At 41.0% G+C, this 27,254-nt stretch overlaps 1 protein-coding gene across 2 annotated transcripts in view; it reads left to right on the top strand.

The window, feature by feature from the left end:
- The window catches only part of B3GALT1 (beta-1,3-galactosyltransferase 1), a 402,849-nt gene that overhangs the window by 355,988 nt on the left and 19,607 nt on the right, over positions 1–27,254 (top strand). The window lies entirely within an intron of this gene.

Genomic DNA, 27,254 nt, shown 5'->3' on the forward strand with positions numbered 1-27,254 from the left:
GGGGGTCTAGTTTCCAAAATGGGGTCACTTGTTGGGGGTTTCCACTGTTTGGGCACATCAGGGCTTGTCAAATGCAACATGGCGTCCAATCTCAAATCCAGCCAATTTTAGGTTGAAAAAGTCAAACGGCGCTGCTTCCCTTCCGAGCCCTGACGTGCGCCCAAACATTGGTTCCCCCCCACATATAGGGTATCAGTGTACTCAGGACAAATTGGACAACAACTTTTGGGGTCCAATTTCTCTTGTTACCCTTGGCAAAATAAAAAATTTGGGACTAAACGATCACGTTTGTGGAAAAAATATGATTTTTTATTTTCACGCCCAGGTGTTATAAACTCCTGTGAAACCCTTGGGGTTTCAAAGCGCTCAGCACACATCTAGATAAATTCCTTAGAGGGTCTAGTTTCCAAAATGGGGTCACTTGTGGGGGTTTTTCACTGGGCACATCGGGGGCTCTCGTCAAACGCAACATGGTGTCCAATCTTAATTCTAGCCAATTTTAGGTTGAAAAAGTCAAACGGCACTGCTTCCCTTCTGAGCCCTGCTGTGCGCCCAAACAGTAGTCCCCCCCCCACATATAGGGCATCAGCGTACTCAGGACAAATTGGACAACAACTTTTGTTGTCCAATTTCTCCTGTTACCCTTGGGAAAATAAAAAAAATTGTTGCTAACATATCATTTTTGTAACTAAAAAGTTAAATGTTAATTTTTTCCTTCCATGTTGCTTCTGCTCCTGTGAAGCGCCTGAAGGGTTAATAATCTTCTTGAATGTAGTTTTGAGTAGCTTGAGGGGTGCATTTTTTAGAATGGTGTCAATTTTGAGTATTTTCTGCCATATAGACCCCTCAAAGTGACTTCAAATGTTATGTGGTCCCTAAAAAAAATGGTTTTGTAAATTTTGGTGTAAAATTGAGAAATTGCTGGTCAACTTTTAACCCTTACAACTTCCTAACAAAAAAAATTTTGTTTCCAAAATTGTGCTGATGTAAAGTAGACATGTGGGAAATGTTATTTATTAACTATTTAAGGGCATAAAAATTCAAAGTTTGAAAATTGCAAAATTTTCAAAATTTTCGACATATTTCCATTTTTTTCATAAATAAACGCAAGTTATAGCGAAGAAATTTTACCACTAAAGTGAAGTAAAATATGTCACGAATAAACATTCTCAGAATCGCCTAGATCCTTTGAAGCGTTCTGAGTTGTTACCCCATAAAGGGACAATTGTCAGAATTGTAAAAATTGGCCCGGGAGTTTACTTGCAAACCACACTTGGTAGTAAAGGGGTTAATAGTAATATATGAAATATAATTATTTTTTATATTAATATTATTTTCATCATGTAAAATTGAGCAGAATTAAGAATACTGATACAATATGTCAGTATACTTAATCACTGTCTTATTTGGCCATCATCTGTCTTTACACGCCACAGGTGGAACTGAGCTCTGCCTGCATCTGTCAACCATTCTAAGTGCCCATTGGATCCACAGAGTTGCACTCGCAGGGTCCCAGTGGTTTGTCAAGACTACTGGGGATCTGCTGAAGACCCCATTACGGTGCTTCTATGAAGATCAGCCTGTAGCTGGCATTCATAGAAGACAGTGATTTTTTTACTATATAAGGCATCAGATGATCACAGGTTCAAGTCTCTAAAGAGAAATAACAAATAAAGTAGAAAAAAAGAAATATTAAAAAAAAAAAAAATTCAAGTCAACTTTTTTTCCACCATTGAAGATAAAGGTGTTAAAAATGACATATTTGGTATCGCCTCATCCATAAAAGTCTAATCTATCAACATGTAAAATTAATTAACCCGATGGGTAAAAACTGTAAAGAGAAAAAAAAAATCAAAACCTCAGAATTGCAGTTTTTCGGTCAACACACCACAAATAAAATGCAATAATAAACAATTAAAATTTATTTTCTAACCGAAAATGGTAGCAATAAAAATGTCAACTCTTCTCACACAATAAACAGCCCTTCACACAACTCTAGTCATCAAAAAATGAAAAAGTGTTACGGGTCATGAAAAATGGTGACACTAGCGAAATTTTATTTTTCTGAATTTCGGAATTTTTTTTCATTACCTAAGTAAAAACTTATAAAATGTTGTTATCATCATACTTGGAAAATCTAATTGCCACAATGAATCCTATAAAAATAGAACCCACAAATCAATTGCAGAATGACTAGAGCTAAGGTGCAGGAAGCGACTCAGCCTGTGAAGGAGAGTGGCGCTCTTTCTGGATTAGAAACAGACATTTTGTTTTTTTTTTAACCCAAATCTATTTCTTTGATCTGGCGAGCGCATTATAATACCAGGACATAAAAATAAGGAAAGTTCAGTAACCTGTGTGCTGAGAAGCCGCACACTAGAAGCTGATGATATACCGGTATGTGAGATGCAATCTGGGATTGGTAGGGAAAGGTCAGCGTCAACATGAAAACTTGAAAATGATTATCATTGGTAGAATTGGGCTGTAAGCAGGCATCTTTATACTGTATTATATTATACGTATGAGATGGAGACGCCGACTTTAAATGTCAACGTGGAGAATGAATATTAAAGCAGATGTGAGGATATTACTCATTTTGTTGCAGTCTTGTACATAGGCAGGTTTATAATATTTATAGCACGTTTCTAAACTAGCGAAGTCGTACCCGGAGGAATAGACGGCAATATATAAATCAAGTGTCACGTTGTGCCAACATATTCTTACATGCAGCTTAGACCTGTGATCAGAATAACTGAGATTGTACATTGAGAAACCAGTGAAATACATTGCTTTGGTTGATATTTATATCTATCATGACTTTACTGTACCTTTCCTTCCTTGTGCCCAAAGCAAAAGCGTCGCTTTCTGTCACTATAGATGTAGCCTAGTTTGGTGCTCGTCTCCCACAAAGTAACATATTGCCTTACGAGCCATTTTTTTTCTCTCCATACCCGGACAGAGAAACAAGGACCACATTTAAAGTGATCACAAGAGGCAAACGTAAGAATATTAGTGAACTAGGGGAGGCCTATGCCCATGAACAGTGGTTTAAGTGTCATGCTCGCCATGTCTGTTATGTCCGCCATATCTGTTTTGCCTCATGACCCTGGAGCTGTGTGCACATGCATCTCATGTCTGCTATCCTGCTTGTTCCCTAGAGCAGTGTGCACACTCACCTCATGTCTGCTGAGCTGCAAGATGCCTGCGTTTCTGCTTTGCCTTCTGTGATCGTCTCGTCATGTCTAGAATCCCTGATCATGTCTTTCCTAGGATCCTGCACTGTCTGGTTCTGCAACCATCTCATCATGTCTGAAACTCTGATCATGTGACCTTTCCTAGGATCCTGCACTGTCTGGTTCTGCAATCATCTCGTCATGTCTGAAACCTTGATCATGTGACGTTTCCTAGGATCCTGCACTGTCTGGTTCTGCAATCATCTCGTCATGTCTGAAACCTTGATCATGTGACGTTTCCTAAGATCCTGCACTCTCTGGTTCTGTGATCATCTCGTCATGTCTGAAACCCTGATCATGTGACTGCACTCTGTGATCCTGGAGCATCTGAACTAGGAAGTTCTCCCCTGGTCCTGACCCAGAAGAGGAGGTGCTATGCCCTATATTAGACCGCCCCTTCCTATGCTCAAGGCCTGAGTACTGTGTGGTGTCCCTGCATGGCTGCTTGGTCTGTGGGGCGCTCCCTCTATTCTGTGCCCTTGCACTCTGCTCTGTCGTGCGTCTCTGCACACGCTCCGTGCTCGTATTCCGTCTCTTGTCCCGTGCCTTGTCTTATGTTTGTCCGTTGTGCCATGTTTGTCTTTGTCCTGCTTGGACTTGTAGTCCTTCTGTTATTCTCTGCCTTGCCTGTTTTTGCCATGTCTTGCCTTCGCTATACTCTGCCTTGTTCCTCCCTATGGTCTCAGTCTTTGCTTGCTCTGCCTCGCTCTGTAGTGCTCCCTGGCACACGCACCATTCCTCCTCTCTTTCCTTTTGTTCTCCTTTCCATGTCTAGTCCCAAGGCCCTGCCTTGGCCCGGCTCTGGGCTTCGCCTACGCTCCGCTGCCAGACTCTTTCCTATTATGCCCTCTTGCACACATCTAGGCTAGTCCCAAGTTTCTCCCTTGGCCCGGCTCTGGGCTTCGGCCTACGCTCCGCTGCTAGCTCTGTTCTTGCTCTGACCTGATTCCGTGTTTCTGCCTATGCTTCCGTCCCTGGTTCTGTACTCTGTCTTAGCTCTGCCTGGTTTCTTGTCTTGTCTTCCCTTGCTGCTTCGTATGCTCTTTGCATGCGCCTGGCCTTCCTAGCCTCCTGTTTGTGCCTCAGCCGTGCCCGCCCTAGCCGTGCCCGCCTGCTTGTGCCTCAGCCGTGCTCGTCGGTCAGTGACAGCTGTGTCGCCTGCCATGCCTCAGCCGGGTTCGCTGGAGTCTTGCCCGGTTGTCAGTGCCGCAGCCCGATCAGCTAGCCAGTGCCCCAGCCGTGCCCTCTGTGCTCCCTTGCACTTCACGCTGTTTCCGCACTGTGCTCTGCGTGCTCTCTAAAGCACGCGCAGGCCCTCGCCTGCCCATGGCATACCTCCCCGTGCTTCTGTAAAAGTACGCGCAGGCTTTGCCATGTTCCCTGTCGTGCCCTCTTGCACGCACAGGCCCTAACCCTGTCCTGGAACCCTGACCTTGGCGTGTCTCTACACACGCACTCTGTCTTGAACCTTGTGCCTTGGCGTGTCTCTACACACGCACTGTCTTGTACCTTGGCGTGTCTCCAAGCATGCACCCTGCCTTGAACCCTGGCGTGTCTCCAAGCACGCACCCTGCCTTGAACCCTGGCGTGTCTCCAAGCACGCACCCTGCCTTGAACCCTGGCGTGTCACCAAGCACGCACCCTGCCTTGAACCCTGGCGTGTCTCCAAGCACGCACCCTGCCTTGAACGTTGGCTTGCCTGCCGGATTCCTGAAACCTGCCGACCATTGCCAGAGGTCCGGAACCAAATGACTGCGGCCTGATGTCCGGAGCTGATGTCCGCAGCCTGATGCCTGGACCCTGTCGGTCGTTGCCAGTAGTCCGGAGTCCGATGCCATCGCACGCCGTCTTGGATCCTGGCATGTCCTAGCATGCATCTCTTCTAGGAACTCTTGTGTGATCCCTATCACGTATCCTGTCCTGGACCCTGGTATGTTTTCGTGCATGTGCTATGCCTGGAACATTTGGCGTACCCTTGCACGCATCCTGCCGTGTTTCACTGTTTGTGCCCTGCACCTGATTCCCTGTTATGCCTTGCACCTGAATAAAGTGTGAATCCAGGTTTGAGGAAGAAACTGTGTGACCTCGCTTTACGTTTGGTATCCTGTCCGTCCTGTTGTCAGACACTCAATAGTGTCCCCTGAGCTGGCCGTCTGGTCCCAGCAGTCTTGGTAGCTCACCCCCTTGGTCTTGCCCCTGACACTCCCTGTACAGGGGGTGGGTTCTCACTAGGTCAGCTCTCCCTAGGTGGGTGGGTGCCACGGCCCAGAGGGTCCACTCTAAAAAGGAAGATGGGCTCAGCAGAAGCCGAGTCCGTCACATTAAGATTGTTTTGAAACGTAACCAGAAGCTGGTACCTGGCTATGCATCAAGATTGCAGCAGGTCATAACAGCCAAAGGGTGAAAGTATTATAGATGCTTAATCATAATGGGGTTGAATAATTCTAAGACTGCTATAGTCAGTAAAAGTGCTAAATGTGTTTAATTTGGAGCTACCCCTTATTATATTATTTGTTTGCGCTATTTAAATTGCTCTTGTTTCATTGGTTTGTTGCATTGAGCAGAAATTTTGCAAAGATTGCTAAGGGTAGGTTCACATGGCCGTTTAAAAAATCGTTCAAAATTTCATCCAGAAGAAATGGAACAATTTTTTTCTCACTTGTCATCCATGTGCAGTCTGTTTTTTTTTTAAATGAGAAACTGGGTCTGAGCAGAAAAAGTAAATTAATGTGCATGCACATTAATTTACTTTTTCTGCTCAGACCCAGTTTCTCATTTGTTTCATTGTGCATTCTGTGCATATAAGGGTGTGACCGCCCTGTTTCTGAGTTGGAAAATCCATCCTGTCTGGCCTATACTATTACTGGTGGTTCAGTCCCTCTGTCCTTGTTCACATTTACGTCACTTGACAAGTGGAAAGGTTTTAAATACAAGAGTTAGGACTGTCCCACAAGGGTTGCCGTGACGTGGCGGGATGGCTTCTACATTATTTTGATCAAAATTATGTTAACTAAATACCCTTATTATTACTATTATTACTACCTTCATGCAATTTTTGCAATATATTTTTTTACTTTTTTATTCCAGGATATTTGTTTTGTGTTTTGCTTTTGGTTTTCTCTGTGTAAAGGTCATGTGTTCATATGCAATTACTTTTTGCATGCACATTAGTTTACTTTTTCTGCTCAGACCCAGTTTCTCATTTGTTTCATTGTGCATTCTGTGCATATAAGGGTGTGACCGCCCTGTTTCTGAGTTGGAAAATCCATCCTGTCTGGCCTATACTATTACTGGTGGTTCAGTCCCTCTGTCCTTGTTCACATTTACGTCACTTGACAAGTGGAAAGGTTTTAAATACAAGAGTTAGGACTGTCCCACAAGGGTTGCCGTGACGTGGCGGGATGGCTTCTACATTATTTTGATCAAAATTATGTTAACTAAATACCCTTATTATTACTATTATTACTACCTTCATGCAATTTTTGCAATATATTTTTTTACTTTTTTATTTCAGGATATTTGTTTTGTGTTTTGCTTTTGGTTTTCTCTGTGTAAAGGTCATGTGTTCATATGCAATTACTTTTTGCATGCACATTAATTTACTTTTTCTGCTCAGACCCAGTTTCTCATTTGTTTCATTGTGCATTCTGTGCATATAAGGGTGTGACCGCCCTGTTTCTGAGTTGGAAAATCCATCCTGTCTGGCCTATACTATTACTGGTGGTTCAGTCCCTCTGTCCTTGTTCACATTTACGTCACTTGACAAGTGGAAAGGTTTTAAATACAAGAGTTAGGACTGTCCCACAAGGGTTGCCGTGACGTGGCGGGATGGCTTCTACATTATTTTGATCAAAATTATGTTAACTAAATACCCTTATTATTACTATTATTACTACCTTCATGCAATTTTTGCAATATATTTTTTTACTTTTTTATTCCAGGATATTTGTTTTGTGTTTTGCTTTTGGTTTTCTCTGTGTAAAGGTCATGTGTTCATATGCAATTACATTTTGCATGCACATTAATTTACTTTTTCTGCTCAGACCCAGTTTCTCATTTGTTTCAATGTGCATTCTGTGCATATAAGGGTGTGACCGCCCTGTTTCTGAGTTGGAAAATCCATCCTGTCTGGCTTATACTATTACTGGTGGTTCAGTCCCTCTGTCCTTGTTCACATTTACATCACTTGACAAGTGGAAAGGTTTTAAATACAAGAGTTAGGACTGTCCCACAAGGGTTGCCGTGACGTGGCGGGATGGCTTCTACATTATTTTGATCAAAATTATGTTAACTAAATACCCTTATTATTACTATTATTACTACCTTCATGCAATTTTTGCAATATATTTTTTTACTTTTTTATTCCAGGATATTTGTTTTGTGTTTTGCTTTTGGTTTTCTCTGTGTAAAGGTCATGTGTTCATATGCAATTACATTTTGCATGCACATTAATTTACTTTTTCTGCTCAGACCCAGTTTCTCATTTGTTTCATTGTGCATTCTGTGCATATAAGGGTGTGACCGCCCTGTTTCTGAGTTGGAAAATCCATCCTGTCTGGCCTATACTATTACTGGTGGTTCAGTCCCTCTGTCCTTGTTCACATTTACGTCACTTGACAAGTGGAAAGGTTTTAAATACAAGAGTTAGGACTGTCCCACAAGGGGTGACGTGACGTGGCGGGATGGCTTCTACATTATGTTGATCAAAATTATGTTACTAAATACCCTTATTATTACTATTATTACTACCTTCATGCAATTTTTGCAATATATTTTTTTACTTTTTTATTCCAGGATATTTGTTTTGTGTTTTGCTTTTGGTTTTCTCTGTGTAAAGGTCATGTGTTCATATGCAATTACATTTTGCATGCACATTAATTTACTTTTTCTGCTCAGACCCAGTTTCTCATTTGTTTCATTGTGCATTCTGTGCATATAAGGGTGTGACCGCCCTGTTTCTGAGTTGGAAAATCCATCCTGTCTGGCCTATACTATTACTGGTGGTTCAGTCCCTCTGTCCTTGTTCACATTTACGTCACTTGACAAGTGGAAAGGTTTTAAATACAAGAGTTAGGACTGTCCCACAAGGGTTGCCGTGACGTGGCGGGATGGCTTCTACATTATTTTGATCAAAATTATGTTAACTAAATACCCTTATTATTACTATTATTACTACCTTCATGCAATTTTTGCAATATATTTTTTTACTTTTTTATTCCAGGATATTTGTTTTGTGTTTTGCTTTTGGTTTTGTTTTTTTTAAAGCAGCAGCTATTAATCTGTTGCACACCAATCCGGGCTCTGCTCTTTCTGCCCGGTCCTCTAAACTTTCTTGTGCTCCACATCAGGCTTTGTAAGTAGCCCAGTGTGCTACCATGTGATCATCTACTTGGGCCTATATAAAAACTAACAGGACACACACCTGAGTCTTGGTATTAAGACTCTTAGTTTGTCTGTGCCTAAAGACCTGCTCAGTACCTGTCTCTGGTCTTCAAAAGCTATGCTATCTGTCTGCAATCTCCAGGACCTCTGCTACTTGTCTGGGGTCTCCAGGACCTCTACTACCTGTGTGGGGTCACCAGGACCTCTACTACCTGTGTGGGGTCTCCAGGACCTCTGCTACCTGTCTGGGGTCTCTAGGACCTCTGCTATCTGTCTGCGATCTCCAGGGACTCTGATACCTTTTTCCCATGTGCCTCAGCTGCCTGCTGCACTGACGTCCATGGCTCGTGTACCCACCCGGACCTTGGACTCTGAGGATCCATCTCGCCTAGCGAGACTGACATAATCAATTACAAGACCATTTAGAGTTTCCTATGCTACAGAATTGCAATGTATTTGCAAAAATCGGATGTTATTGTCATGCGGTGACTGTAGGATTTCCAGGGAAGAGGGACCCTTTACTGTCCCTAATCTTGGGAAGCCCTAGTCTATCCAAAAACTTAATTTTACGGAAGTTGGAGATGCCCAATTCTTGTACCTTCCTGTGCTGCTATGAAATTCTGTGCAGCTTACACCATCTCCCCCAGTGAGGGAAGGGGTATGGGTATAAGGGGTAACACTGGCTGAACAGACAGGAGCAAACCCAGGCACAATCAAATGACAGGCACACAGCATAAAATACAAAGGGAGGATGGGTGCACAGTAACGGGTCAGAAAAGCAACACAGAGGAACACTAACAAGAGCAACGAAGAGGTATTCACAACAAACCGCATGCCATAATCTCAAGACAACCAGAGTGACTTTCCTGAAACACCTTCTCCAATGCAGCCAAGAACAGAATGAAGATTCTATTGCTGGCATGGATGGAAGCCAGGCACAGGTTTATATAATGGAAGGGTGTGGTTCAAATAAGCAGCACTGCCAATAAACCACGAGGAACTCTAAACCGTTTCCAAGCCGCAAGAAACCTGTCAACTCATAAATGACTATGAGGATTTAAGGAGGACCTGTTTTCAGCTAATCACCATGATCTTCTATCTCAGGTTCCAGCAGAATGTGGCACATTTATGACAGTTGTGGGGGGTTACGCACCCATAGACTTGAATGGATGAGTCTTATCCAATTTATGGAACAAACTAGTGCAAAATGTGTTTTTTTTTCTTTCTCATTCAGATTTGGTCAGTGAAAAATAAAGCTCATTTGCACTGCGCCATTGAATAACATTGGTTCCAGTTGCACCGAAAATACGGTCATGTGAACGAGCCCTAATAAACAGAAATTTGTAAGAGGATGAATAATTTGATTGCAAATTTTCTTCAATGAATTTGAGCTGCAGTGGATTGTTGGCAATACCCCTGTGAAGATAAAAAAAAAACATGAAGTGGATGCCGCTTTGTGTCAGTTCCCTTCACAGTTCTTTCTGCACAGGGTCATTTGGGGGAACCAACTGCAACACAACTCCGACCAAGATCACTGCACAGCCGGGTGACGAGAAGCAAAGCTTCACTTCTTATGGGAAAATATTCCTTCCAAACCTTCTCATCACCAGTCCAGGATGGTCACACTCTCTACAACGAAACAATGAAGGCTTCTACTTGTATAATGACGGCAAACAGATCTTAAACGCTGTGATAAATTGTTATGGAGTAGCCCCTCTGTGTATAGTATTTTTGGGGTGTAAAATACTGAGATATATTTAATATTTAATCTATTCCTGTACTGTTATTTGCATAGAGCAGTTGTCCATTATAGATCTCATTTTACCATTATAGTTTTATTCTGAATTATCTCACAGTTTCCAATTTTAATGTTCTGCCTTATAGAGAACGAAGTTAAATACCTTTTTTGTGACAAGCATCATTAAAACTTCTCACTGATCTTTTATATTTCCTCTTAAATATCTACTGTATATGTATTAAGATGTTTTACCTTTATAGTGCCGTGAATGGGGACTGCAGAGACATTGGCTATTGTCTAACTTGAAACGGTCTTCGGTAGTTTCTATTCATCAATGCATCAGATGTCAAAGAAAGTTCCAGCAGGATTGCAAATAAATTGGCAGAATGGCGATGTCATTCTTGGATAAAATCTTTCATTATTGTCAATCTTGGCTTGGTTGCCTATAATTGTATTGTCCATAACATGGACCTGTTAACTCAATATAAACTATTGGAGATTTCTACAAAATTATTTTAAAAATGAAATTGACCTTGTGCCAGATTGTTTGCCTTGGTCTAGAATTTAAGATCTTCCACTGTCTTGTTTTGTGACTTTAAAGTTACTTCTCTATTGTTAGAAATTTTTTTAATTTATTTATTTATTTTACTCATTTATATAGCGCCATTAATTCCACAGCGCTCTACAGACATTATTGGCACTGTCCCCAATGAGGCTCACAATCTAAATTCCCTATCAGTATGTCTTTGGAATGTGGGAGGAAACCGGAGAACCCCGAGGAAACCCACGCAAACACGAGGAGAACATACAAAGTCCTTGCAGATGCTGTTATTGGTGGGATTTGAACTCAGGACCCCAGCACTGCAGTGCTACCCACTGAGAAACAGTGCCGCCCTACTCATTTTTACTTATTTTGTGTACTAAGATCATACAACTGAATGGTCAACCATAGTTTGGATGTCTTGGGCACAGTCCTGGCTGCAACTTAAGGAGCTGCATGGTGGTTTTGCAGGAAAGGAGGTCTATATAATGTTCTAGCACAGGTGCCCCCTGATCATCTGATCAAGGTTTACTCCATTGTATCTGTCTCGCCCGGAGCAGGGGTACTGAGCTCGCCAGGCAGTGTTGGATTCAGGAGGTCAATGGGGTGGTGGCCGTGCCCAGTGCCTGTGCTCAAGGGACAGTGAAATGGGAGTTGAAAAATAAAGTAAGAATAAAAGAAGTTTGAAAAAGAGTACGTGACGCCAGTTGGAGTGTTCGACTGTAGTACAGCCAGCACTGCAAATGATCCCTGGGGGAGTAGATGGTGATGGCAGTGCAGATGTTTAACCCCCTCCAACCAGGGCAGACCCCCAGAGATTGTGATAGTAGAAGGCACAGAGTAATAAGGCAGGAGACAAGGAAAGTCACTTTATCATTTACTGTAGTTCAGATGCAGTTCAAAGGAGATATTACAACTCTCACCAGGTTTACAGTCTGCTCTGCAAGATGGGAGTTATCCTCTCTGCTGAGACTCGGTGTAAGCTTCCTGCTATTCTAATCTCTTCAGGGTCCAAGGCTTCCTGGAGTTTGGAACTTCCAGTACAGCCACTACTCACTGTGTTTTCTTCCCTTGGCACCTTGCAGCTTGGATCCTGTGTGAAGCTCAAGTTCCTTCTTGCACAATCCTTCACTGATGCTAGTTTGCTGTAGTCTTCCTGGGGAAAACACTCTACTGTTGGTTGTATAAACCCACACAGTCTCTCAGCTTACCACCCTGCTCTAAAAGTATGGATGGCCTAGGGGCTGACTCCTTGATTCTTCTTAGCTTTACTCCTGGAGGGAGCACATATTATGGCTTCCAGGAGCGTTCTCCATTTTCCTCCACTGTCTTCCTCACAGAACAACAACCCGACACCTCCCCATCCCAGTTAGGGTATGTCTGCAAAGCTCTAAGCTTCAGACAAGTAAGGGAGTGAGGTAAATTGTGTGTGTGTGTTGTGGTCTCTAGCAGAGAAAGCATAACTCCCATTGCTCACAAAACACATACAAAACAGTACATATTTAACCCTTTTGTGGCGACAAAGACACAGGGTGCCACATATCTGTTTTCTAATAGCTTCAAATATCAAGATTGGTGGTATTCTCTAGTCAATTTAATAGACCCATAAAAATACTTTTATTTTTAACAGCCTTCAGCTCGATCTCGATCTGTAAGAAGATTGATCTTGTGCAAGCCTAGATAGGACCACCAGTTTCTTCTTTGTCATTATCTTGATAGTATCAAGTCATCAGTTTGTTGACCTTTTCCTTCACCTTGTTCCTTCTATTCTTCCAACCATGATGTCTTTCTCCAGTGATTTCTCTCTTTGTATTATGTGTCCTAAGTAGACAAGTCGTAGCTTGGTGATCCTTACTTCACATGACATGTCTGGTTTGATTTGTTCCATTATTGATTTGTTTGTTCCTCTTGCCATCCATGATATTGATAACATCCTCCTCCAGCACCAAATTTCAGAGGCGTCAATTCTTCTTCTGTCTTGTTTCTTTATCATCCAGGCTTCACGTCCATATGTTACCACAGAAAGACCAAACTATGTACAAGCCGTGTCTTCATGGCCAGTGAAATGTTCCTTGATTTGAAGACCTTGTCCAGTGATTTCATTGTTGATTTAACTATAGCTATTCTCCAGTTGATTTCCAGTGTCAACACTGCATCTTCAGTGATCATTGATCTGAATAGGTTAAAGACTTTCACAACTTCCAACAAACCTATTTAAACCCCTTTATCACTTTTAAGGCATGAAGTTGTCCGTAAGAATGAAGTCCAGGTAAATCTTGGACATTTAGCAAATATTCCTTTGCTTGATTTTGCCTTTATGCAATGACAGCAATGTCTCCAAATAAATGTAAAGGAAACAGCTAGTGGATTTTTCTGCTCTTTTTACCCACAAAGGAGCTCTGTTTGACACTTTCTCATAACAGAAGAGCATGATGGCATATGCCTTCACTAGTGGGGTCCAGTATAAGGGTATGCATCTACCTTTCCTCTATATGCAGATGTTCCCATGCTTACCTTTCCACAAATGCGGAATAATGACCACATGCCAGCAAAACTATTGAAAAGCTGCAATTCACATTACAACCAGACACATTCAGCACAACTGTCTCCCAACAGAGTATTTCAAAATCATGGGGTTTGGTTATCTCAGGTCATCAGCACTCATCTGAGAATATGTTGAGTCAAAAATAAAGGTAGTTGTTAAACATAAAAAACAACAAAAAAGAACTATATTAACCTGAGCCCAACACTCGAGCAGTGTTTATCATGTCCAGACTTTGCAAAAAGCACAAAGCAGAAGTAGACAGCAGGGGATTGAGCCGAGCGTACAACCTCATCATTAAGCTGCACAATGACTGTACTGTGCCATTTAGTTCTGTATTGCTGGCCAGGCCCATAATTTACTTGCCATAAACTTCATAGATCTGCATGGGCTGCCATAAAATAATGAGAACATCAATGTGCATTGGGTCAGGAAATAGCTCTGTGTATGTTTTATTTACGTCTTCCATGTTGGTTCTCTACATGCAATCAAAGCAAATTGGATACGGGGTGAGCATGCAAAGTGGATAAAATTGCACGTTATTAAAGCCGCACAGTCTGCCACTTCACATCAGTCAGCCCAGCTGCAGCGTGGGATGTGTGCAGGATGTGAACTATCGATAGTGTTACCTGGGGGATTAGGAATGCACAACATCAAAAATCCAGACTGGTACAAGCTCAAGGAATCGATGAGGATCAGGCTCTTATGAAGGCTTCCTTGCCCTTGAGAATGAAGATGCTTGCTTTCTTTAACCTTTTCTTTCCTGAATGTAAAAAGAAAATCTATATATTTACAATCTACTGTTGTGGCAGAGCGGAATTTGTAATCTGTCTGTCTGATTATACAGAGTCCAACATAACTTTACATATTATAATTTATTACATTGTTATATCAGGTGCAAACGACAAATTCTTTTTTTTATTCTATAATCTATCTATTATCTATCTTCTACCTATTATCTATCTCATATATAATCTGTCTATCTATTATCTATCTATCTAATATGTATAATCTATATACAGTATCTATCTTTCTATTTTTCTATCTATCAATCGTCTGTCTATAAATCTATCTTTCTATCTGTCTAGGCTTAAGAAAGGTTCTGTGTAACCAATTAGTTGCCTCGCCACATGGGCTGTTAATGGTTCTTTTTTTCTTTGTTAAACTGGAGTATTGCCTATTTTTATTGTCTCTATATATTTAGAAAAATCAAATATGCAGCACACCATCATCATTTTAGTGCAAAAAAAAGCTATTTTAATACCCCATTTGGGCGCAATGTTTCGGATCTGTGTGTGAGCCATTTTCATGCAATGTACAAGTGCACATTCAGGATTCGCGCGACGTCATCGCGAATAACCGCGAGACGTCGCAATCCTGCGAGAACGGACGTCATCGCGGGCATTTTCGCAAAGGACTACTGGGAACGAGAGCGTGGAGAGAGTCGGGAAGGCTGCGCGAGACATCGGAAGGTAAGAATAACACCATTTTTTATTTTTTTATTATTATTTACATTCTATCTTTTACTACTAATGCTGCATAGGCGGCCTCAGTAGTAAAAAGTTGGTCACACTTGTCAAACACTATGTTCGACGAGTGTGACCAACCTGTCAATCAGTTCTCCAAGCGATGCTACAGATCGCTTGGAAAACGCTAGCATTTTGCAAGCTAATTACGCTTGCAAAATGCTAGTTTTTCCGCGGGAAAATCGCGGGAATTTAAAATGCGATTTTCCCGCGGAATTGAATTCCGGAACTCTCGTGGTAATTTCCGTGAGAGTTCCGCTACGTGTGAACTTAGCCTTAAAGTATGCAGTGAAGTGAATTGACTGCAAAAGACAACATGTCAACATTTTCCTTTTCTTTTTTTCTCTATATATCAGTTGTTATATTTTGATTATTTTTTTCTATAGCACCCTATATTGTTATAAAGATCAATACTGAAAATAAAAATGACCTTACTGTGATTAGAAGACTTGCTTGTTGCAGAAAATTGGGCATTATATGGAATTCCGTTAAGGGACAGAGGTTGAGTGCAGTTCCCTGTGAGGAGAACAGAACTCCCATTGACACTCTAGTTTAACAGGTTACCAGCCCCAGGTAATGGGGGGGTGTTCCTGTTCCTTTAAGGAATAATCCGTTGCCTTTTCTATGGTCTTTTTAGTAGACGATCAGCTGATCTTTTGTTGATGCGCTGTTGAGTGGCCAAAATATGTGCCCTTAAGTAAGATGGCCCCGGGTGCTTCTAATAGCAGAAATACATGTCTGTGATCGCTGCAACCAAAAGACACCATTGCGCATACGTGAGAAGGATTTCTAATAAATAAAGATGGAGCTGCAATCACCGGAGCGCATTTATGCATGCGCGATCTTTCGTTTTGCTCCTGATGATGTATTTGCTTTCTGACATGCGCAGCTGATTTTTTATGACGCCAAGAATGGCGCAGATGAGATTGTGGTTTCTTCCTGACATGCGCAATTGATCTCATAGGACGCTGGTAACAGCATTATTAGAAATGGGGGGAGTCATGTGGCATTATAATCCGTCACAGCTGTTCACATTACAATCAATAGACTTATTTATGAGTTTTCATATTATATTGCGCTATCGGCACTTTGGTATTTCACTTTATAGTGTTGCAAATAAAATCCTTCTGCACTTCATATATAAATTTGGCCCAACAGATATGAAATTATATTGGTTTGATACTAATTGATGTAAATTGTATTCACTACAATGCATAATTTAAATATCCTGAATGTGCACTTGTATAGTGCTTGAGAAAGGCACTCAGAGCCGAAACATTGCACACAAATGGGCTATTAAAATATGGTAGCTTTTTTGCATTAAAATGATTCTGTGCTGCTTCCTTGATTTTTCTAATATAATGAGGACTGGTATGTACCTGTGGAGCCTTGCACCCAACTATTGCCATTGTTCAGGTGCTGCTCTCTGCTCAATTTTTTCTGTCTATCTATCTATCTAGAAAAAAAAACGACCAGCACCTCTTAGTGTGAGCATGTGCAAGCTGCAAAAACTGCACAATATAGACAAAAAGAATACAGCAGCTCATGTGCATGAATCTAGGCCATGTGAAAACACAGAAAAACATTAAAACCATTCAATTTAGATAACAATCCTCAAAAATGTTTTTTTCGAAAAAAAATTTTAAACTTACAGTAAGAAGAAAATGAAGGTTCTTAGTGCACAAATTGGCCAATTCATGTACGCCCATCAACCACGACAAGGTGACCTATCTCTGATGGGTCTATCTATCTATCTATCTATATCAATCTATCTATCTGTCTATCCATCTATCTATCTACTATTTATCTCTCTAGTCATGGCATGGACATTACAGCCTTAAAGCAGGTGGTCCGGCTACAAGTCTTTCAATCACTTTATGTGACTGCAGACTTGTGAACCCTCACATCGTGCGCACTGAGCGCTGTGAGGATTTTCTGGTCCTGGGAGCGGTAAAAGAGTGACTGCAATTGTGTGATTTGCATACGTGCGGTCACCAGTCGACTAGATGTGCATCGCCTTGCTCATTGCAAGTGTTTTGAACGAGGCTAAACAAGTCTAGTCAGAATGTGGCCAAACATATGCAAATCACGACCTCCAAGTAGTATATGCAATATATCTGTATATCATTTTTATTAAGAAATATAATAAAACATAGAATTGTCAAAAACCAAATATCAAATATCAGCCAATATAAACATAGAAAATGATATAAAAAGTGAGGTTCTCAGTGAAGGCTCACAAGGGGAGATATACACAGCAAAAGATGTAAAAAAAAAGGGTAGTAATGGATAATTCTCTGGGGAAAAAAATAAATATGACCCTTACGTGAAGTGTACACCTCACAAACTCAATGCTCGTTTCGCATGGGCTTCTTCTGGGGGTTGAGCTCATCTCATCTATCTACTATTTATCTATTCATGACATTGACATTACAGCCTTAAAGGCTACAAGTCAGCACTCACTGTATGAGACTGCAGACCTGTGACTCCTCACATTGTGCGCACTGTGAACTGTGACCACAATTATGTGATTTGCACACATCTTGTCACATGCCAACTAAAGTGCGTGGCTTTGCTCATTTGGAAGTATTTTGAGCAAACCTGGACAAGACTCGTTGCAATGTGGCCTAAAGTATGCAAATCACATACTAGTGGTCACATGACTAACCGTTCCTGGCATCAGCACTGGAGAATCTTCACAGCACGCAGTGCACACGATGTGAGGAGTCACATGTCTGCAGTCACATAGAGTGACTTCAGACTTGTACCTTAAGGCCAGACAACCTCTTTAGAGGGATTTTGCTAATAGTCAAAATTCACTTTTATCGAGCAAAGCCTCACACGTCTAGTCGGAATGTGGCTAGAAATATGCAAATCGCATTCTTGCGGTCACAATAACCACCTGTTCTCGTTTCCAACACCAGAGAATCATGACTTCATGAGGTGCACACGCTGTGAGGATACAGAAGTCTGCAGAATTTTAGCAAAAGACCGGACAACCCCTTTAGGTCAATTGATATATGTCACCATAGCGACAGACTACAAACACACTGTAGTCTGATACTGCATTGAAAGTCTCTTTATTTTTATTTAGGAATCGAATAAAAATATTCTGTCTTTAGGACTCTGTTCTCACTGCATTATCAGTGTACGTATGTTTGCTACCTGTATCTGGAACGTTACTGTCAATAAATAGATTAAAAAAAAAAGTCAAAATATTGTGCTTTTGTCACCATCCTTCTAATATACTTTTGTATGTATGTAATATATATATTTTTTTCTGGGTCATTTACGTAACCTATCGTCAAATTATAGCCCTTTAAAAGCCATTGGAACAACGTAGAAAAAAATGCAGACAGGAAGAAGACACCTAATGAGCCGAACAACAATAAAAATGACTGAGCGTTCATCCCTTATTGGCCAAATATGTGTTGAGAGAATTGTGTTATTACAATCTTCCTAATATCCAACCGGGGCTAATGTTGGTATGGAATAATTTGTCAAGATAAAGTATGCTTGTGCTCAACCAAAACACTTACTGATGCAGAGGTTAAACATGGATTTCCTTTTTTTTCTGTTTTCTAAAAAGTGACGATAAAAATTCTTTCTATATTTTAAGAAACTCTAGTATCTGAAGCATCAATGATTTGACATACTGGATCATCCAAAATGCTGGATAAAATAATGAATTTAACCCCTTAATGACAGCCAATACGTCTTTTTACTGACCTGAGATATAAAAGAATATCATCCCCATACAGGTGACAATCGAGCAGCTGTCGGCTGTCCACTATAGGTGACAACTTGCTGTATCACAAATGATTAGTGTTGGCACCGTCCATATCTGTTTAACCCCTTAGTTGCTGCTGTCAAAAGTGACTACATCAAATAAAAGGTTAATAGATTGTGGGGGCTTGCACTTTAATCTAAGTGGCACACTGAGATCGTGATTGTGTGGTCCTGATGTTTGCCATAGCAGTTCATGGCCAAATAGCGGCCTTAGAGTCTCCTGGCTATAGCGGTCAATTCAGAAGTTAGCGACATTTAGGTGGTAAACAAACACTCTTTCATTCCGGCTATACCACTTTGCATTAATTCCTGAAAATCACCTGAAGGGTTAATAAACTATTTGACAGCAGTTTTCATTATGTCAGGGGGTGCTGTTTTTAAAATGGCATCACATTTGAGGTTTTCCAATATATAGGACCCCCAAGGTCACTTCAAACCTGGATAGGTCCCTCAAAAAAATAAATTTTGTAAATTTCCTTGAAAAAATGAAAAATTACTGCTACATTTTTAAACCTCCTAAAAGGCTAATAAAATAAATTAGTGTTTTAAAAATGGTGCTGATGTAAAGCAGGCATGTGGGAAATGTTATTTATTAATGTTTTTGTGTGATATGACTCTCTGGATTAAAGGGATAATCATTCAACCTTTGAAAATTGCAATTTTTTTACATTTTTGCCAAATTTCTGAAACTTTTTATAAATAAACACAAAACTTATCGAACTAAATTTACCATTATCATAAGTTATAATGTGCCACGAAAAAAATCTCAAAATCAATGGGATTTGTTGAAGCGTTCCAGAGTTATCCCCACATAAAGTGACAATGGTCAGAATTTCAAAAATTGGCTCCGTCACTAAGGGGTTATACCTCTGCTCCTATATTTAGGAGAACATTGGGCAGAAGCTATTTCTATTGGTATGCTGATATGAGGAAGGCTGACAACCACTAATTAGGACCACCCACTGGACTCCTAAGTATAGAATCAGTATTAATTTAAATATAACTATATATCAACTATACACCAGTCTATTCTGTTTCCCTTGCTCTATAATTTGCTGCCCGTAGATTAAACAGCATTACCAATGTGGCAGGTTCCCTTCAAGAATTATGGTATGTCAAAAATTTGTGAATTATACATTATTTTTTACATATGATCAGCATAGGATGAAAGGGAATGTTTACTTTGATTCTAGAAACTTTCACGCAAATGCTTAAAAACTTCTTATATACTGTTTTGCTAGAGTTTATTGCTCGATTTGTGTGCAGTGAGTGAACTACTAAGTGACCCCTAGTTTAGGCTGCAGGAAACTACAATTTTAAAGGAGCATTCCAGACACAAAAAAAATGATGTTGTTGTCCCTGAATGAGTCTTTAACCGCCCCACCCCACCCCATTACCTTTATTTTTTGTTTTTGTAGCTCTCCTTCAGCTAATCCTTGTGGTTTGTTATTGTTTCTGCCAGCTCTTCCTCTGTGCCTCTATACTACATTTCCCATGTGGTCCCCCACCTCTCTCACTTCTCTAGGTGCCCACTCACTCTACCTACAAAGCTCCATCCTGAGACTCTTATACAGTCTCAAGGTGGATAAATTGCTGCACACGCAGCTTCTCCCATTTCATTTAGTATGTGCACTCTCCTGCAGTCTGTAATGTTATTGTTACATGTGCTGGCTCAGTGTACTGTAAAGATTCAATGAGTCATAGCATTATATGTTTTAGAATGTAATCTAGCACTTTGGAATGTCCAGTACAATCCTCTTTAGTTAGTCACAAGCTGATAACATTACTTGTTCTGATTGGAGCCTCCGGTATGCTTTTCATGTTCTCCCTTCCTGTGCAATTGGCTGAGGATCACAGGCCATGCCTCCGATCACATCACCACTCATAGCTCTCTGCAGAGGTTCTGGCTGGATATATGGAGAAAACAAACTACCAAAAAATCTCACGAAAAAATATAATAATACAAAATATAATTTATTAGACAATCGACAAAACCAGGACATGTGGAAAACACAGTGACATGGGAGATCCAAGTCTGCTTGTGCATGCAGAAAAAACCATGGGACACACATATAATATAGCGGGAGGAGGATAACTATAAATCGCATATAGTGCCTAGCAGCAAAATGAGTATAATTATACTTGCTCATAGCAAAATTGCACATCCCCCAATAGGCCTCATAAAGTCCACCTCACCAGACATATATCCATAATGAATAGCATAATGCAATGATGATTTAAAGTGTTAAATTCATACCTGGTAAGGATAAGAGGCAACCCGCCTGGTGTGTGTCCCCCCGACGCACGTTTCAGCGTGAAATGCCTTTCTCAAGGGGTTCCGGCTGAACTTTTCAATACACAGACAGGAAATCTGTGCTCTGTGCTTTGAACAGCCTGTAGCAGGAAGCAAGGAGCGGTAGGTAACATCACCACCTGTGGCAGCTCAGGAACAGAGCTGGACTATAACAGCCTGTAAATTATGACATTTCTTAAATTCTGATAAGCTTTAAAATGATTTAATAATCTTTAAAGCAGTTATCTGGGCAATGTTTAATTTGCCATTGAAGGGCTATAGTGCTAAAACAATAAAACAAGATATACCCCTGGAATCTTCTCTCTGCTCTCCACCATTGCCATTGAAATGGTCACGGAATGAAGTCGCGACCACCAGTGACCTAACTGCTGCAGCCACTGTTTGGCTGCAGAAACAAAACTGGTGACTGCATGAAACCTCAGTCTTATAATTAACAGAATCATCTGTTCTACTTTTAAATTTGCCAGTAGTTAGCCATGGTGCTAAAATGATAAAGGAAAATATACCGTACTCACCCTTGTAATACACTCAACAATCCAACGCTGCTCCTCTGATGGTATTTGCTGGACTGAAGGTGATAAGATCATGACCACCAGAGATTTGACTGCCACTGATTGGCTGCAAGGTCAGGAGACTGATGATTGGGCTGTTGTTGCTTCTGGTTTGTAAAAGAGTGGTGAAGCTGTCGACGCCTGCCTTGAAGATCTCATGATTATATAATGCATTGTGCTGTTTTAAACGTTGTTTCATCTAGCACTTAGCTAACCAGTAGATAGGGTTAACTATTGGGGTGAGCCCATGGGAGGAGGAGCTAAGTGGGCATTGGAAATGCAGTTTCCTGTTTGTGAGCAGATAGGGAAGAGTGCTGAAAAGGGAAGGACCTATGGTCCCAATATTAGCAGACCTGCATTGAAAAGGGTGTTGTGTCCAAAGAATGGACACCATACTTGAATAGCACATTTCGATGTAAACAAGGCCTTAGGCTAGTTTCACACTAGCGTTTTTTTACGCTGCGCCTCGTGTGCATACCAAACGCATGCAAAAAGCGCATCATGCATTTTGCATGCGTTTGCTGTTTTTTGCGCATGCGATTTAACCAGTTTGTCACCATGCTAACTTAAAAAATGCATGCGATTTTAAGCGCATGCGTGCGGATGTCCTAGCACACGCATGCGTTCCCATAGACTGTAATGCTGTTTTTTTGCGCATTCCGTGCACTAACGTGCGCATGTGTTTTTTTGAGACAAGTCGGATGGACAAAAAATGCAACAGGTTGCGTCTGGCGCACCTAGGCGCACACTACAAAAAAATGCATGCGCACGAAAACGCATACGAATGCGTGCACGCTCTAGACCATGCACACCCATGTTAAAGATAGGGGAGCAATGCGCATGTGCACGATAGCGCACAAGGCGCAGTGCTAAAAAACGCAAGTGTGAAACCAGCCTAAAGCCCCCGTCACACATAGCGATCTCGCTAGCGAGATCGCTGCTGAGTCGCAAGGTTTGTGACGCAACAGCGAGATCGCTGTGTGTGACACTTATCAGTGACCAGCCTCCCTGCCGGGTATCGCTGATCATCCTGGAATGGCCAGGACATTTTTTTGATTGCTGGTCTCCCGCTGGCCAGCACACATCGCTGCGTGTGACAGGCGGGAGACCAGCGATCAGTGAGCAGGAGCTGGTAACTAAGGTAAACAGAGGATTTCTAAGTGCTGCGCGCCGCTTAGAAACCCGATGTGTACCTTGGTTACCAGCTCCCTGCACCAGCGCGCTTTTAACTAAGGTACACAGTGGGTAACTAAGCAACGTTCGTCGCTTGTTACCTTCTTGTCGCTGGTGCTGATCGCTGGTGAAGCTGCCTGTTTGGCAGCTCACCAGCTATCATGTAGCGACACACCAGCGATGCTGACAAGGTCATATCATTGTCGGGATCGCTGGTGCGTCACTATGTGTGACGGGGCCCTATGTCGCAGGATTATTCTTTATCTCATGCAGGTGGGGGTCTAAAGCAAATGTTATCTATACTAGATAAGATGAGAAATTGTAGCCAGACCCGAGAGTCATAGAGGAGAAAATGGCCAGGCTGGGACACATAGTCTCCTATGGGGAATTGAACATGCAATGGCACACCAAGGAGCATGTGGACCACCTTAAATGGACTTTGAGAATATTTGTGAAAAGTCGTAGCGATGCTCCTCAGAAAGTGAGGTCCTCGAATGAAAGGAAGATGGAGGTTCCCATCATGATTTACTGGTCTAGTGCAATAAGTAACAGGAATAATGTACCGTCACGTATAACCGTGAAGTTCCTGCCTCTGGATTGTGTAGCAGATGTATTCATGCCTGCTATCTGACGTGTATATATTTTATCAGTTCATTCAAAGAAAATGAACATTTTACATTAAAGCACATTCATAATCCTTTAACCATCCCAGTTTAACAAAATCCTCTCATCCACATGAGAAAATACAACCCCAGTGTCCCCTCGAGTCATATGATTAATCAGTACTATAAATAATACTAAACTGAGCAGTAATTCACATTGTAAGTGAAACAAGGTTATTTCAGTAGGTGATAAGTCAATGGGAAACAATGCTCTAGTCTTAGTCATTCCAGAACAAATTGGTTTCTGATCTATAGCCATAAACTACCTCATCTAAACTCGAACAGAAGCCGTATTCTCATTTACCAAGATATGCCTCATATATATCACCTCAGTACACAAGTCATGACACACCGGTGACACGCCAACACTACAGCCGGAGAAGTGCCAGGATATTTGATGTGACAGATTCATTTTCATGTTCTGATCTTTACAGATCATCTTGGATATGTCACAAAAACTTATAGACATGTTTCTGAAGATATAAAGCAATTTCCTGCTAATCTAACAATAGGACCACTCGTCGGATGCTGGAATATCGGGAAATCTGTATCGGTGGGGAAGCGATGAATGCATTTTTACTGTACCTATATTTGTAGGAATGCCATCAATGATATAGGGAAGACGTGATCCATCATATTAACTATTCTAAAACTGTAATTCCGAAAGCATCAGTTGTCAGTATGTGTTTTATTGCAAAGACAGAAATCCTTAATAATAGCTACAGTGATGGCGAATGATCTATTCTACACGTTAAAGGAGCTTGTGTAGTCCCAAGCGAATGTGGCTTTTTACTTAGTATCCGAAGATTAAGAATTGTAATATATACATGATATATAAAGTAGCCAGAGCTTTGATTTTCTAATACATAGTCTCCTGCAAGAACATGGAGTTAATGCAAATGTACAGTGAAATCAATCATCGCCTATCTACAGGATCGGTGATCATAGAATCATAGAATCATAGAATCATAGAATCGTAGAGTTGGAAGGGACCTCCTGGGCCATCTGGTCCAACCCCCTGCTCAAAGCAGGATTTGCTAAATCATCCCAGTCAGATGTCTGTCCAGCCTCTGTTTGAAGACTTCCATTGAAGGAGAACTCACCACTTCTCGTGGCAGCCTGTTCCACTCATTGATCACTCTAACTGTCAAAAAGTTTTTTCTAATATCTAATCTGTGTCTCCTCCCATTCAGTTTCATCCCATTGCTTCTAGTCTTTCCTTGTGCAAATGAGAATAAAGTTGATCCTTCTACAATGTGACAGCCCTTTAGATATTTGTAGACAGCTATTAAGTCTCCTCTCAGTCTTCTCTTTTGCAAACTAAACATTCCCAAATCCTGCAACCTTTCCTCATAAGACAGGGTTTGCAGACCGGTCACCATTCTGGTCGCTCTTTTCTGAACTTGCTCCAGTTTGTTGATGTCTTTTTTAAAATGTGGTGCCCAAAACTGGACACAATATTCCAGATGAGGTCTGACCAAAGAGGAGTAGAGGGAAATAATGACTTCACGTGATCTAGACTGTATGCTTCTGTTAATACATCCTAGAATTGCATTTGCCTTTTTTGCTGCTGCATCACACTGTTGACTCATATTCAGTCTGTGATCTATTAGTATACCCAAGTCTTTTTCACATGTGCTGTCACTTAGCCCTATTCCTCCCATTCTATATATGCTTTTTCCATTTTTATTGCCCAGATGTAGTACTTTGCATTTCTCCCTGTTAAAAACCATTCTGTTTGTTGCTGCCCACTTCTCCAGTTTATTTAAATCTTTTTGAATCCTCTCTCTCTCTTCTCTAGTATTAGCTATCCCTCCTAGCTTTGTGTCATCAGCAAATTTAATCAGTTTACCCTCAATGCCTTCATCTAAATCGTTGATAAAGATGTTGAACAATACAGGGCCCAGGACAGAGCCCTGTGGTACCCCACTTGAGACATTCTTCCAACTGGATGTGCAGCCATTTACGACCACTCTTTGGGTCCGATCACTAAGCCAGTTATGAATCCACCTAACAGTTGCCTTGTCCATTCCATACTTAATCATTTTTTCAATAAGGATTGTATGAGAGACTTTGTCAAATGCTTTGCTGAAGTCAAGATATACTATATCTACAGCATTTCCTTGATCCACCCAATCAGTGATACCGTCATAGAAGGAAATTAAGTTAGTCTGACATGACTTATTAGTTACAAACCCATGCTGACTCTGTTTAATCACTTCATTCTTATCCAGGTATTGACATACATGTTGTTTAATAATTTGTTCAAAGATCTTTCCTGGTATAGAAGTCAGACTCACCGGCCTATAGTTACCTGGGTCCACCTTCTTCCCCTTTTTGAAGATAGGAACAACATTTGCTCTTCTCCAGTCTTCTGGCACTTCTCCTGTTCTCCAAGAATTTTCAAAGATTATAGAGAGGGGTTCAAAAATTTCTTCTGCTATCTCCTTCAGTACTCTGGGGTGTAATTCATCTGGACCTGGAGACTTGAATTCATTTAGGCTAGCTAAGTGTTTCCTCACTATCTTTCTGTTTATAGATATCCTGGATTCTTCTATTCCCTTAATAGGACAGTGAATAACAGTTGATGTTACATTTCCTTTCTGAGAGAAAACAGATGCAAAATAGGAATTTAAAAGTTCAGCCTTCTCAACATCCTGTCTTACCATTGCATCATTTTCATCCTGTAAAAATCCTATAGCATCTTTGACTTTTCTTTTACTTTTGACATATCCCCAAAATCCTTTATTATTGCTTTTGACATCTCTTGCAAGCCTCAATTCATTTTCAGCTTTAGATAATCTGATTTGTGCCCTGCAGGTTCTGCAGACAGCATTATATTCTTCTTTAGATATGCCTCCCTCTTTCCATTTTATAAACATTTTTTTCTTCCTTTTTAGCATGTGCTTAAGTTCTGTGTTCATCCATCCTGGTTTCCTTAAATGCTTCCTATTCTTCCCTCTTTTCGGAATTGTTAACAACTGTGCTTTGAGAATTTCATTTTTCAAGATTTCCCATCCTTCCTGGACATTTTTGTCTTTAAGGATATCCAGCCATTGGATCCCTCCAATTCTCTTTCTGAATCCCTTAAAATCTGCCTTTCTGAAATATAACCTTGACGTCTGAGTCTTCACAGGTCTTCCGCCTCTAGTTATCCAAAATTCTAAAATAGCATGGTCGCTACCTCCTAGGGTCCCAGCCACTTTTACCTCCTCAACCATTTCCTCCCTGTTTATAAGGATTAGATCCAAGGTAGCAGTTCCCCTTGTTTTCTCCCTTACCTTTTGGAAGATAAAGTTGTCAGCAAGAGAGGATAAGAATTTCCTTGACCTGTTAGTTTTGCCTGAGAGAGATTCCCAACAAATGTCTGGATAGTTGAAATCTCCCATGACAACTATGTCATATTTTTTGGAGAACTTGGCCATTTGATGCATAAAGAGTTCATCCATAGCTTCAGCTTGCACAGGCGGCCTGTAGTAAATGCCTACAATGGTGTCCTTTCCATTGTTCTGTCCTTGTATTCTTACCCAAACAGTTTCCACAGAACTCCCAGTCTCTGAAGCTTCAATCTCTGTGCAGATATACGCGTTTCTAACATACAATGCGACACCTCCTCCTCGTTTATCAAGTCTGTTTCTTGCAAATAAGTTGTATCCTTCTAGTCTTGTATTCCAATCATGTGTATTGTCCCACCAAGTTTCAGTGATTCCAATGACATCATATTTCTTTTCCTGTGTTAGTAGTTCCAATTCTCCTTGTTTGTTGCCCATGCTTTGTGCATTAGTATAGAAACATTTTAGTTT

The sequence above is a fragment of the Dendrobates tinctorius genome, unplaced genomic scaffold, assembly GCF_039654945.1.
Source record: "Dendrobates tinctorius isolate UK_male_01 unplaced genomic scaffold, ASM3965494v1 ptg000143l, whole genome shotgun sequence".
NCBI classification, from domain to species: Eukaryota; Metazoa; Chordata; class Amphibia; order Anura; family Dendrobatidae; genus Dendrobates; species Dendrobates tinctorius.